This window comes from Salvia miltiorrhiza, chromosome 6, assembly GCF_028751815.1.
Source record: "Salvia miltiorrhiza cultivar Shanhuang (shh) chromosome 6, IMPLAD_Smil_shh, whole genome shotgun sequence".
Lineage (NCBI taxonomy): Eukaryota > Viridiplantae > Streptophyta > Magnoliopsida > Lamiales > Lamiaceae > Salvia > Salvia miltiorrhiza.
In genome coordinates, this window is record NC_080392.1 from 19686096 (window position 1) to 19701246 (window position 15151).

General features: G+C 39.2%; 1 long non-coding RNA gene across 2 annotated transcripts; it reads left to right on the forward strand.

The window, feature by feature from the left end:
* Window positions 1–2075: 2075 nt before the first annotated feature.
* On the forward strand, window positions 2076–5607 carry LOC130990363 (uncharacterized). 2 transcript variants are annotated; one of them, XR_009090946.1, is made up of 4 exons: window positions 2076–2560; window positions 2636–2665; window positions 4661–4725; window positions 5312–5607. It is a non-coding gene; the product is annotated as an uncharacterized LOC130990363 (long non-coding RNA). The 2 variants fall into 2 exon arrangements; XR_009090947.1 differs by lacking the exon at window positions 5312–5607 and having other exon boundaries at window positions 4661–5149.
* Window positions 5608–15151: the final 9544 nt, after the last annotated feature.

The window sequence follows — 15151 nt, forward strand, 5'->3', positions numbered from 1 at the left end:
TCTATATGGTGTCAGGTGTGAGATTTACACCGATCACAAAAGTCTGAAGTACTTCTTCGAGCAAAAAGATCTCAACATGAGACAGCGAAGGTGGCTCGAATTAGTAAAAGATTATGACTGTGGTATAAATTATCACCCGGGGAAAGCCAATGTAGTAGCCGACGCATTGAGCCGCAAGGTCCCATTGAAACTGGGATACATCCTTACAAAGGAAGAAGAGCTCATACGAGATTTTGATAGGATGAAATTAGAGGTGATAAACCCACCTGCTACAATAGCGGGGGTGGTCGCGATTATACCGAATTTGAGGAAATTGGTGGTAGAAGCTCAAAGGAAGGATGATAAATTGGAGAAATTACGAGCTAAGATAAGAGAAGGAAATCTTAAGAACTACCACGAAGAAGCCGATAATGCTATTTTCTTTGAGAGGAGAATATGCATCCCTCATGACGATGAACTCAAGAACAAGATCATGAGCGAAGCCCATGACACTCCTTATGTCGCCCACCCGGGAAGCACTAAGATGTATCAAGATCTAAAAGAGAATTTCTGGTGGGAAGGAATGAAACGAGACGTGGCTTTATTCGTCGAAAAGTGTCTAGTTTGCCAGCAAGTAAAGGCTTTACACCAACGACCTTACGGCGAGCTACAACCTTTAGAGATTCCAGAATGGAAGTGGGACGATATTGCAATGGACTTTGTTACAGGATTGCCAAAAACAAGACGAGGTAACACGGTAATATGGGTCATTGTTGACAGACTCACGAAGAGTGCACACTTTCTGCCTATCCCTATCACGTATAGATCAGATAAGTTAGCCCAACTCTACATTAAGGAGATCGTGCGTTTACATGGGGTGCCGAAAACAATCACGTCCGACAGAGATTCTAAGTTTACCTCCAGATTCTGGATAAGCTTGCAGAAGGAATTGGGGACAAGGTTGAATTTCAGCACAGCTTTCCACCCGCAGACCGACGGTCAGTCCGAAAGGACAATTCAAACGCTAGAAGATATGTTAAGGACTGTCGTGCTAGATAGAGGAGAAGATTGGGAGCGTGTGTTGCCACTAATCGAATTTGCTTACAACAACAGCTATCAAGCAACTATCGCCATGGCACCTTATGAGGCGTTATACGGGAAGAAATGTAGATCGCCGCTTTACTGGGATGAAGTCGGCGAAAGAAGAATCTTGGGGCCAGATACAGTAGGCGAGATGATTGAGATCGTCCGTCAGATTCGACAGCGTATTAAAGAGGCCCAAGATAGACAGAAGTCTTATGCCGACAAACGTCGAACCGACTTGCAGTTTGAGTGTGGGGATAAAGTCTTTTTGAAGATTTCTCCCTCTAAAGGGATTACAAGATTTGGCGTAAAGGGTAAGCTTAGACCCCGTTTTATAGGACCCTATGAGATCCTAGAAAAGGTAGGCCCGGTAGCTTACAGGCTGGCGTTGCCGCCAAGCCTTGGGAATGTGCATAATGTGTTTCATGTGTCGCAGTTGAGAAAATATGTTTATGATCCAAAACACGTGATCCAAAGGGACGACGTTATCCTAAGCCCAGATATGAGCTATGAAGAGAGACCCGAATCTATTCTAGATCGGAAGGTTCAAGTACTAAGGAATAAGTCGATACCCTTAGTAAAAGTCCTTTGGAAGCACCATGATCAAGAAGAGGCAACATGGGAACTCGAGTCTAGCATGAAGGAGAAATACCCAGAATTATTTCCTGAGGTACAAATTTCGGGACGAAATTTCTTTTAAGGGGGATAGTATGTCATATCCCGGCTTTCAATCACTAATTAAAGACTGAATTATTAATAATTAGGGTTCGGCATCCATTAATAATAAAACTGGTTTAATTTATTTAATTGTTATATATGTATTTTGATGTGCTAAATTCTTATTATTATTTGAATCCGTTTGAGATTTAAAGAATTATTGAAGCAGTCAATAATTTATTTTCTAATTTAATAATTGACTTAGCAAAGTCAAGTTATTAATTTATATACGACAGAAATAGTATTTCTATTATTTAATTGAAGTCGTGATTAATTTTCGACTTATAAAACGAGTTATAAAATATGTAATTTGTAGAGAGTTATAACGAAGCTTCGTTATATGGAAACCCGGAATTAGTATTACAAATACGTTATCATATACTTTTCATTTCCACATACATCTATCTCTTAAATAAATTGATGGTGTTGGAAACACTCATCATATGCAAATTATTCCACTAATTCCACTAATTCCACTAAACACTCTTTACACTCATCATTGCCGGCCATCTTCTACACTCATTCCACTAAATAATCATTATTCCACTACCTCCCCACTACTACACCCTTTTTCCCCACCAATACACCTAACTCTCCACACACTTCATTTTTTTTATTTCTCCACCACTACATTCCATATTCAGCACTACATCTTGCAGATTCCTCATTAAGAAATCCTCTCTCTCTAATCTTCTAAATTACCATTTTCTTTCCTCCTACTCCTCACGGGTCCTTCAAAGAAATTATCAAGTTTGTTTCAAGTTCCAAATCAAGAATCAAGGTGTGTAAATTTTGTTTATTTCCTCCATTTAATTTTTCGAGGATTACATTCTAACACCTAGCATCATTTATGCAGAAGCCACAAATCCTCATCTGCCTCTTCAAGGTTATTTCCAGCATAAACAACTTCTTTTAGATTATTATTGCTTCAATTACATCATCTTATCAAGCATCAGAGGACCACCAACAAACAAACACACACTCATAATCATTATTTTCACCTAACTATTACAATTACAAGGATTTCAAGATCTGATAAAAAGAAATGATGAAAGAACAAAATTTCTAAACAAAAACCCTAACTTTCTATATGTGAATCTGGACTGAAATTGGGCCTTCTTGTGTCTTTATTGTGTGTGACCGGGGACGGAGGGAGGAGTGAGAGCAGCCGACGGCTGCTCAGGGCCGGCGACGGCGACGGCTCGGCGGCAAGCCGCCGCCTTTTCCTTTTTCTGTCAGACATTGGGAGGAGAGGAGAAAGATTAATTGAGTTTTAGATTTAGAAAAGAGAGAAAAGGGGAATAAGTAGGAAAGGGGAAAGGACTTATCTTCTCCGGCAGAGACGGCGGAGACGCGGCGGAAGCAGCGGCACGAGCGGCGGCCCTTCGGGATGCCGTTGCTCGACCGGCCGAGGGGGAGAAAGAAGAGCAGGCAGCGGTGCTGTTGAGGTCGTCGCGGCGGCACTGTGGTCGCCGGGGTGACTGCCCACCGCGAGCAGGAAGAGAGAGAGAGATACCGAGAGGGGATGGGCCGTGAGGAGGCGCGGCTGCCGTCGATTCACCGGGACAAGAGCAGGACGACGGCGATATGCCGGACCTTCGCCGATCTCGGGCGGCGGCGGCAGAAACGAGGAGAGGGAGAGAGATGAGCTGTGTGTGTGTGTGTGTGTGCGTTTCTTGAAGTGAGAGGGAGAGACGTGAGAGAGGCGAGAGAGATGAGTGTTGTGTGTGCTGAGTGTGTGTGTGTTTGTGTATATATGTTAGTATTAGATTTTTTTTTAAATTTGGGCTTAAGCCCTATAATGAGGATGGGCCGAAAATTTTAAAAAAAAAGAGTGGGCCGATTTTATTTTATTTCTGTTGGGCCCATTTTGCCTTTAAATCTGATGGGTTTTTATTTAATAGGTTTAGGCCCAATTTTTAATTAAGTTTTGAGCTGTTATTTAAATATAGGCCTACGAATTTTGGCCTTAATTCTATAAAAAAAAAAAATGTTTGATTTTTCCCTAAATTATTTAGTGAATTTAAATCTCTTGATTTAAATTTTAATATTGGGAGTTGGATTATTTATTCTAAATGAAGTCCATTCTATTATTTAAATTATTAATGGACTTTAAAGCAAATATTTTGGGATTAAGCCCCATTTATTACATGATAAAATTATTTTCAAAGCTTACGAGTATGGATTTTTTTTAAATGGTTAAAATGTTTTATTTCATCTCAATGGATTTTAAAATGTTTTATTATTTATAAATGAATAATGGAATTTCTTATTTATTTACATAAAAAAAAATGAAATGTATAGAATATTATAAATATGGTTTCTTTTAAAAGAAAAAGGATTAAATTATTTTATGAGTAATTCCATTATAATGGAATTAAAATGTCCTATTAGAATGGCTTCATGTTTTAAAAAAATATTGAGACTATTTATGTGGAATTGTGTTATAGAATGATTAAGTATATGATTTACTTTATCAAATGAGCTTGGGATTTAATTGAGATATTAAATTGCTAAGCATATGTTTATAAATGATTTATTTATTTAAGTGATGAAAATGTGCGAAGTATGAGAAAGCATGATTTATAATGATTAAATTTTTAGGGTAATAATATATAGCTTGTTCTTAATTGATGGAGTACTTGACTAAATGACGGGTGTAGAAGGAAGTTATGGATTATGTACATGTTGATGTTCGAACAAATGGGTTCGAACCTATATGATAGTTACATGATAATTGGTTACATTTTATTGATTGAATGAAACGAGATTAATATGGATGCTAGAACCCTAAAACATTAAAAGATACCTTAGGCACGTAGAATTAGACTTTGTCTTATGACAATTTCTTCACGAACTTATCGACTCTTCATCAATGAAGGTCCGGGCGACAGAAAGTGAAGCAGAAGAAGAAACGACTCCACGCCAGCTTTAAGAACGTTTAAGGTGGGCATTATTTTATTATTACGTATATAGAGATCCCCTGCGTGACGTAGGCCTCATATGCGAATATATATGCATGATATGTTTTGACTATTTATTCAGTTCTTATGAAATGCTTATATGTTTAATGCCCTTTATGAAAATGAAAATGTTATGAAAATGAAATATTTATGAAATGATTGACTGCCAAAATGTTTATGTTTTTATATGTATCCTATCTGTGTTGGTTCGCCAACTTTAAAGGAAATCCAATTGGGATCCTATGCTAGACAAAGGTCGCTAGCTAGGGTTAACGTGTACACTTATGGAGACCGCGAGTCGCTTGCGACCGGTCTTGGCGTCCGTGGTAAGGAGGCCTCCTTCCCGGCGCGTGATAGAAAGGGCAGATATGGACCATATAGACTGAAAATGGGATGCATCCACCTTTATGAAAATGAACGAAATGTTTTAGTAAGCGCAGGTCATTTATGAAAACCCCTGTGTGTTACTGTTATGGCAGTTCAATTTATATATGTATGCATGTTGTATTTTCGGCTTATGTCACTGAGTATTTTTATACTCAGCCCTGCATGTATTTCTAAATGTGCAGGTTGAGCAGGCGATGGAATGGATCGGTGTTGAGCGGATTTCTCTTTTGATGTTTATGTAATGAAACCTTGAGTATGCATCTCCATATGCATAACTCACACGTTTTTCCGCTGCAAACACTCTGAATTTGTTATCGTATTGTGGAACTTATTACTCCTTCATTTTGTTTAACTTTCATTTGGGGTTTAGTCGTTATGGCTGGCTCATTTGTTAATTACCCAAGTGGTTATATATATATATATACCACTAGTTTGTTGTTATTAATGTTGGTTATTTAGTAAATCCCTTTTAAATTTCCATTTCTTATTGTTCACCCAAGTCATAACCCCGGTTAACCCGTCATTGGGATAGTGGGCTGTGACATTAATAAGTCTAAATACAAGCCCCGACTCATCATCGGCAATAAAGGGGTAAGTCAGTATTGATTCTCTAGTGGAATGAATTAATTATGATTTGGGTTGATCATAGAAATTAATTTATTTGAGGCCCATCTTTATTCCCTGTATCTGCTCCCTGGACTGGCCCAAAGTCTCCTTTGCCCTATGTTGGGAACCTTGTGGAATATCCTAACCCTTGTTTTGATGATACCAAAATTCATAGGACTTAAATGTAATAGACTAGAATCGTTTTGAACTCAAGTGTTAGAGTTCGTTTCTAGTTTAGTTGCGGTGTCGAAGACTGAAGACTGAAGACTGAAGAATGAAGACTGAAGACTGAAGACTGGAGTTACCAACTGAAGTATCAGTTGAAGAATCAGTTGAAGACTGATTATTTAATGCGCGCCATAGACTGATACTAAAGTCAAGTATCAGTTGAACATTCCTCCTAGGACTGATCTTCCAACGTTCAGAGGAAGCCACGTACGCTCAAAGTACAGCCGCATTAAATGCAGAGATATCTCAATATCTTATCTCTGCAGAGGTCATTCCTATCTGGTGGCTACTTTTCAGAGATGTCACATCTCCTGTCCTTCAAAGAGAGCCGTTTCCACACAGACAAGGAACCTCGAAGATTGAAGCCTCAGCCCAAATTCGAATTGCTCTCCAACGGAAGAAATCTTGAAGACGATTTATGCCAACGGATCTATTCAAGAGTTCTCCTACAAATAGCGCTCGAGGATCACTTCAATCTTCACCGATTCAACAACATAAGCTGAAGCTCTGCCGAAATAGCTACTCAGCCTAAAGCTTAACTGCTCAAAGCTTGAATCGAAGAAGAGAATTCCAAAGCCAAAATCAGTCACTGCTGATTACATACATTCTCTTAGACCCTAGGCATATATCTGTGTACCCAGAAGCCAAAAGGTCAAACTTACTTCAAAGAACTTGTTCTTTGTAAGTATAGTTGGCACTCGTTTAAACCTCTCCCCCATAAGAGTGTTTGAGTGACTCGGAGTTCAGGAAGGTACTCTGAACTCTGAAAGGGAAGTCTGAGCACGAGGTGTGCTTAGCAGGGAAACCCTACGCGAGTTGTGTAGGTGTTGAAATCCTACGCGAGGTGTGTAGGTGGGGAAATCCTACGCGAGGTGTGTAGGTGCTGAAGAGAGTTTATCTTCAGTTTACGGTTTGCAGTGCACTAGGCAAGCACTTGCGGAGTGGATTGTTGGTCTGATCAACCAGCCGTGGATGTAGGAAAGAGTTTTTCCGAACCACGTAAAAGTCTCTGTGTTATTTACAGCTTTCAGTTTTACTTTCATAACTGTGCTATTTCAATTGATAAAACTGAACACTGACTAACAGCTAGAGAAACCCTAATCCAACTATCTGCTCCACCGAGGCTATTCGAAACTAAGTTTAATTTCCGCTGCGTATGATATCAATCTGACTCACTATCCTCTGATAGTAAGGAAGAGAGATATCATCTTCTTCTTTGCAAACACGACTGAAGCCCTTACGTGGATCAGTTAAGTTCTAGTGACTTAACTGATAACTCTTTACTGAAGAGCTTTCAGTATCAGTCGTCAACCCTGTTGGTCAAAACTAATTTCGGTTAAACAGGTGTCTGGTTTGCATGAAAAGTTTCTTTTCTATCTCTGACTGAGATCCCTCTGATTGAGGTTGGTAGATAGACCAAAAATAGCCTATAGGTGTATTCCCCCCCCTCATACACCTATTCGAGACCCCCCCGGACCTAACAATTGGTATCAGAGCAGGTTGTTCGCAAGAACTATCTGTCTCTGACTAGTTCCTACTTGAACTAGATCCTTCTTCTTAAAGGTCTCGAAGAAGTTTTACTCTTTCTTATTTTTGTGCTTGCTACTTGCTCTATCTGCTGTTATCTGTTCTCTCTTTTTTGATGGAGACTAACCACATCAGATTATCTTCTCTACCTATGTTTAGTATTGAAAAATACGACAAATGGAAGTTTCGGCTTGAAAGCTTCCTCACCGCCCAACATTGCAGAATGTGGGAAGTCATCACCAGCGGTCCGATCATCATCACCGAAACTGTAAAAAGGGTTCCTAATGACATCCGTCAGGAACCTTACGATGAGGACCAGCCCAAGTCAAAGGCAGACTTCACCACAGAAGAAAGGAAGCAAGATGAGTTAGACAACCTCGCCAAAAGCATCATCTCCGGCACCGTTCCCGACAAGCATATCATGAAGATCATCAAGTGCAGAACAGCGAAGGAGATGTGGGACATTCTGGAAAGAATGTGCATAGGTTCTGAGGAAATCAAGGAGAATAAGCTTTCCATAGCTTGCCAGAAATTCGACTCCTTCCACATGCTCAAGAATGAATCTGTCGAGGAAATGGAACAAAGATTCAATCTTATATTGAATGAAGTTCAATCCATTTCCAAAGACAAATACACTCAACGAGAAATCAACCTGAAGATTCTTCGAGCACTGCCACGTGGAGAATGGCAGATCTACTCAGTCGCTCATCAGCATAAGCCAGGATTCAGTCAGCTCCCGACAAACAAGCTTTTCTCCGATCTCATGGCAAATGAGTTCGACCTTATGAGAAATCTTGGTAACAAGAAGGCTGGAGGATCAGACGAAGATGGTCCATCAACCTCAAGAGGAGTTGCACTGAAGGCCTCGACCAGAGAAGGCAAGAAGCAGATCAAGGAGCCAATGGAACTCAACCCTGAGGACTTCTTCAGTCAATATGCCTTGTTGACTGACAGATTCAACAAGATGGAGTCCAAGTTCCGGAAGTACAGAAGGTTCCACAAGCAGCACTACAAGGGAAAAGAAAGAGAAGGGGACTCCAGACATTCCACAGATCGAAGCGGAAAAAGGAAGTCAGTCGCTTACGACATCAAAGAATTGGAATGTTTTGGATGTAGAAAGAAAGGGCACTTTCGACATGAATGCCCTGATTTGACTCCAGCTGAGCGCAGGGAACTGAAAGCGAAGAAAGATCGCAGATCTTCGAAGAAGAAAGCGATGGTTGCTGATGATGCTGATTCTTCTAACGACACATCAGAATCATCCGACTTCGACAGTTCCAGCTCAGATGATGAGAGCCGAGCCCTGATGGCCAACGAATCATAAAGTGTAGCTGACAACAGCTACGACAATGGAATGAATGGCCCAGAGGTAAAATCTCTCACAAAAACTCCATATACTGATAACTTCCTGATGCTTTCAGGAGACCACTCAGAATCAACCAGCCGTGGATGTAGGAAAGAGTTTTTCCGAACCACGTAAAAGTCTCTATGTTATTTACAGCTTTCAGTTTTACTTTCATAACTGTGCTATTTCAATTGATAAAACTGAACACTGACTAACAGCTAGAGAAACCCTAATCCAACTATCTGCTCCACCGAGGCTATTCGAAACTAAGTTTAATTTCCGCTGCGTATGATATCAATCTGACTCACTATCCTCTGATAGTAAGGAAGAGAGATATCATCTTCTTCTTTGCAAACACGACTGAAGCCCTTACGTGGATCAGTTAAGTTCTAGTGACTTAACTGATAACTCTTTACTGAAGAGCTTTCAGTATCAGTCGTCAACCCTGTTGGTCAAAACTAATTTCGGTTAAACAGGTGTCTGGTTTGCATGAAAAGTTTCTTTTCTATCTCTGACTGAGATCCCTCTGATTGAGGTTGGTAGATAGACCAAAAATAGCCTATAGGTGTATTTTCTCCCCCCCCATACACCTATTCGAGACCCCCCCGAACCTAACACCCTAGCTGGAGAATTCGCCCATCACAGTTCTGGTGCCCCAAGGACTGTATTTTGTCTTTAAATACAGCTGTCTGCTCTCAGGAAAAACACACACAATATTAGGGTTTTTCGAGAGCAGCAGAGGGGTGCCAACTTGAGAAGGCCGATTTTCTCCTTGGGAATTCTCACAGCTCGTTGTCCATCCAACGGTGGGAGTTGAGCGAGATACAGTTCAGGAGCTGGAGTCAGATTTTCGCAGGAAATCAAGGTCTGGCAGTTTCTGAATAACGGCCATAACTTCCTCTACAGAACTCGGATTTGGACGAAATAAGTGGCAACGGAAAGATCTTTCGAAAAGGAAGAAGTCGTATTTCTGGACAAAATACGATTGGAGGACTTTTGAGACTTCCAACGAAGGCTTGAAGTTGGCTGACCTGTTCAGCGACGAATTGATGAATTCTTAGGAATTCTTCAGGTATTTCTAACTCCAATGTGCATCACTTAAATTCATAGAAGCATGTTAGGAATTAATCGTTGTATGGTGAATTAATATATCCAAGAAACGATCCTATTGGGGCTATCATCCTTCAATTACAACCAATTATAGCAAGGTTAAACCTAAGAATGCAAAAGAAAAATCTTGGCTCATTCCTACCATTATTACTACTGCACTGTCCAACCTTTAGACAACAAATTGCTTTAATTTAGAAAACTTTAGGGTTCGAATTTTATATGTATGGAAACCTCTGTGAGTCTAGTTTGATTTAAAAAAAAGTGTGTTGAAAAACTCTAAGTGGTTTAAGAGATATAACAGTTTTTCTATCGTCTACCATATCTGGCAGGTTCTGTCAACGAAAAGTTTATATTTTGAAAATATAGCAAACGATGTCAAATTTGGTGTGTGGGTCCTTAACATCTTCAACTTGACACTATAAAAACTTCAAAGGTATTATCCAACAGGAGCCTATCAAAAGGCCAGAACAATGCTTCTGTCACTAAAGGAAATTTGTAGCAACTGCAGTGATAAGTTTCAATTTTGACACTATAGCATACGTTATCCAATTGACTTGAAAATTTGAATGGACGTCAAAAACATGTCAGACTACATACCATCAAAATTTCAGGATTTTTGGATAAAAGAATTCTGCCTAAACTGACTGTCAAAGTTCAGATTTGAAGTTCATCAAAACAGTTTGAAAACCATACTTTAAACCAACACTTAACCAAGCATTCTTAGTATCTCTCATGCTATATTCTTAACATCCAAAGCTTAACATCACATTTTAGTGGTATCTTTACCTCTTTTAAAGAAGTCTAAGTCCTTTAACTCTAACATTTCATCAAATCATGCTTAACCAAACATTCTTTTACTATATGTTGTAGACTTACCATGAAAATGCATGAATTCATTTAACATCTTTAACGAGACTCATTTAACCAATTCAAAACTTTATATGACTATATATATGAGAAGAAAATAGGTTCTTTATTATGAAAATATCATATCTTTGTAGTTTTAGGGTTCTATGCCTCAAAACCTAGCAAGAACCAACTTCTTTGTCTTTTAAAAGAGGAGAAAATAGTGTTTTTTTTTTTTTAAAGTCAAAGAAGTTGGTTCTTGCTAGGTTTTGAGGCATAGAACCCTAAAACTACAAAGTATATGAAGAAAGAAAAGATAGAGGATAAACGAGAATACGAGGCTACCGGCGACCCGTAGAGGACGTTAGGAAGAAGAGGGACGTTGGAACGCGGAAAACAGAGGTGGCGCCGACTGGACTCGTGGCCACAACGAAGCCGCAGGCTGCTGCTATCCGGCGTGAGCTTCGGTGGCTGGAGAGAGCAGCTGGAGCACTCGGTTGACGGCGTCGGCGAGCGGCGATCGTCGGCAAATGTGAGAGAGGAAGGAAGTGGTGGTGGTGGCTGTGCAGCAGAGGAAATGGAGAGAGAGGGAGATGGAGATGGCGTGTTTGAGGGGAAGAGGGAGAAGGAGAGGGCGGTCGTCGCTCCTCCGGTGAGCGGCGACTGACGACGGCGAGGGGAGAGGGGGAAGCAGCCGCTGCTGCTACCAGAGAGGGGCTGGGCGGCGTGAGAAAGATGGTTGAGAGAGAGAGTGTGAGAGACCGAGAGGGAGAGAGAGCTTAGAGTGAGGGAGTTGTTTGAGGGATGATTTCTTCATTCCCAAGCTTGCTATTTATAGAATTCCTTAGCCCACTTGCCATTAATAGGACGAGCTCTCGTATCATCGCCTATTTAAGTCAATGAGACATGACGAGATTTTGGTAGATTTTGTTAGATTACGGTAGATTCTCTAATTTAATATGCACATGTGCTATTTATTGCCGTAATCAATGAAGTGCATTTAATGAAGGAATATTATTAATGGATGCATAATAAATAGGGGACAACATTAATATATACATTTAATCAATGTCCCCAAAACATGTAACACCGGTCATTAGCATAAAAAGCTCTCGGTTTATCCGTGTGTTCTTCGTTTCAACACCGAAATGAATATATATATATATATATATATATATATATATATATATATATATATAGGGGGCCACTCCAATGAGACCCCCTAATTTTAGTGAGATCTAGGGCACGATCTGGTGCGTTTATTTTATCAATCTTATGGCTGATATTGTATCTGAAGGGTGATTTTTTTTTCGCAGGGTTCGAATCTTGGAGGGAGCATAATATTTTAAATTTTGTTATTCATCAGTATATACTGCATTGTTCATCAGTATATACGGCCCTGTTCATCAGTATACATGTCTTATTCATTACGAATTTTTTAAATTTTATTTTTCATCACTATATACATCTTGTTCATTAGATAAACATTTTGTTCATTAGTATTATATGTCTTATTCATTGTCCTAGTGTTTCACGAAAAATAGGGGGTCTCATTGGAGCGCGCCCCTATATATATATATATATATCTCACAAGTTATATAATATCGAGCGCCCTCGAATTATACCTCCGAAAATAAATCACACACACACACACACACACACACACACACACACACATATATATATATATATATCAATATTCTTCGAGGCGTCCTCCTATTTATTCATATGCCATCATATGAAAATATATTTCTATCATCAATATATATAAAAGGGTCGTCCGAGATTATTCCCTAATTCCTCCACTATTAGGGATGTCCCTAATTTCTTATTAGCCAACGAAGCTTCCTCTAACCTCATTGCTTATTTAAAGGTCATATCGAAATTCTAAGTTAATCATAAACTAAAAATATGGGTTATGACAAGTTCTTCAGTGTTCAGAATTTTAGTGCATTGGTCTTCAGTCCTTTCGGTCTTCAGTCATTAAGACTTCAGTGCTTTGGTCTTCAGTCCTTCAATTTTCAGTCTGTATTAGAATGAAATGAACTCCAACAATTTAGTTCAAAAGAAATTCTAGTCTAGTAAAATTAAAATCTAAGAGTTTTGGGATCATCAAAACTAAGGGTAGGATATATCTTTTTATTTCCCAACACCTGTAGGATGATTTCCATGTTCTGTTGCATTTCTTCTTCTTCAACTTGTGTTACAGCGCTGCATGCTACAATCCTGGGAACATTGAAGAAAATAATTTTAATGGACCATGCGTGAATCGTTGAAGTCTTGCCTCTTGTACATAGAAGAAGTTCTTTGGCCTGAATAACACGACTGATAATGGTCCATGAAAAACACGTGATCCCGGGAAGACAACCCTATCACAAAAGGACAAATTATTAGTTGTCAGATGAATCTATCTAAATTCGAAGTGTAACTCCCTCAAGTGCATGCAATGTACGTGACGCTTAGAAAGGCGAAATTACAATTGTCATGTAAATAGTATACATAGAATGTTGCAGTTCATTGTAAAGGTTACACTCACTATTATTCTAAAAGCAATACAGTTTACGGGTTTAGAGGTTTCTCTTTACTTTGCATCTCATTCAATTTGAACACAGTGCATCGTACATTTGTAGGGCTAAGCATTCGGGCAGTTCTGGTCAGAACCGAACCAAACTGAAAAAAATCAAACCCGAACTGCCCATAAAATTTGAAACCGAACTAAACTGTTTCAACGGCCAAAACTGAACAAAAAATTGAACCGCAAATTTTCAGTTCGGTTTGGCATAAACCGTTTTATTTTATTTATTTATTTAAAAATATATATTTAATAATTTATTAATTGTTAAGTCCTTGAAGGTCTCGAATATGTATATGGGGGGAGGAATGCACCTATAGGCTATTTTAAATCGAAAACAAACTGACACAACCTTTTTCAGTAAAATGAGTTTAGCAAAACTTAGGTTGGCGACTGATACTGAATACTCTTCAGTAAAGAGTTATCAGTTAAGTCAAAGACTTTAACTGATACACGTTAGGCTTCAGTCGAGTTTGTAAAATAGATGAGTGTTATGAATCTTACTGACTATCCGAAGATTTATCAGTTAGACTAATAACACTAGCAGCGGAAAACTTTTCTTTCGAAATAGTCTTTGTGATTTAAACAAGTTGTCAAGATTTATGTTTCACTTTGCTATTAATCAGTTTCAATTATCAAAAGGTTTGTGCACAGACAAGGAAAGTAAATACTGAAAGCGATAAACAACAAGGAGATTTTTACATGGTTCGGAAAACACTTCCTACATCCACGGTCAGTTGATCACACTAACAACTTCACTGGGCTTGTGTTTACGGGTGCACAACAAACCTAAACAACTGAAGATCCAATCTTCAGTACCAACACACTGGGTTGGATTTCTCACTCTTAGCTGAGACAAAACTATGCCTTTCCGCAAAGACTAAGCTCTCACGGAGTCAGAGCACTGGTCTGAACTCCTCTCGGCTCAAACTCTTAATTCGGTCAGTTGAATAGAGGTTCGAAAACTTGCCAACTAGATTACAAAGAACAGGTTCTCTGTAATCAGTTATACCTAGGCTTTGGATATACAATATTTGACTAAGTTCTAAGAGAATGTATGTAATCAGCAGTGACTGATTTTTGGCTTTGTAATTCTCTTATTCGATTCAAACTTTGGAATGGCTTTGAATTGCTGAGTGACGAATTCGGCAGCGTTTCAGCTTGTGTAGTTGAATCGGTGAAGATTGAAGTGATCCTCGAGCTCTATTTATAGGAGAGGTCTTGAATAGATCCGTTGGCTGAAATGGTCTTCAAGAATTCATCCGTTGGAGATAGATTTGAACTTTGTTGAGGCTTCAATCTTCGAGGTTCCTTGTTTGGTGAGAACGACTACTAAGGAGCAGGAGATAGGACATCTCTGAAAAAAGGTAATCACAAAAAAGGAAGGCTCTGCAGAGAAAGGACGATCCTTGAGATCTCTGCATTTAATGCGGCTGTACTCTGGAGTGCGTGGCTTTCTTTTAACTTTGGAGGTTCAGTCTGAGGAAGAATGTTTAACTAATATTTGACTTTAGTATCAGTCCACTTGAATCCATGTGGCCCGCATTAAGTAATCAGTCGTAATTGATTCTTGGATTGTTCGATCAAATATCAGTATTTGACTCTGCCTTAATTCGTTACATCAGTCGGCAACTTGAGTCTTCAGTCTTCAATCCTCCGGTCTTCAGTCTTCAGAACACTAACTAAACTCTAACACTTGAGTTCGAACAGTTCTAGTCTATTACAAGGAAAACCTAAGGATTTTGGTATCATCAAAACAAAGATTATGATATTTCATTAAGTTCCCAA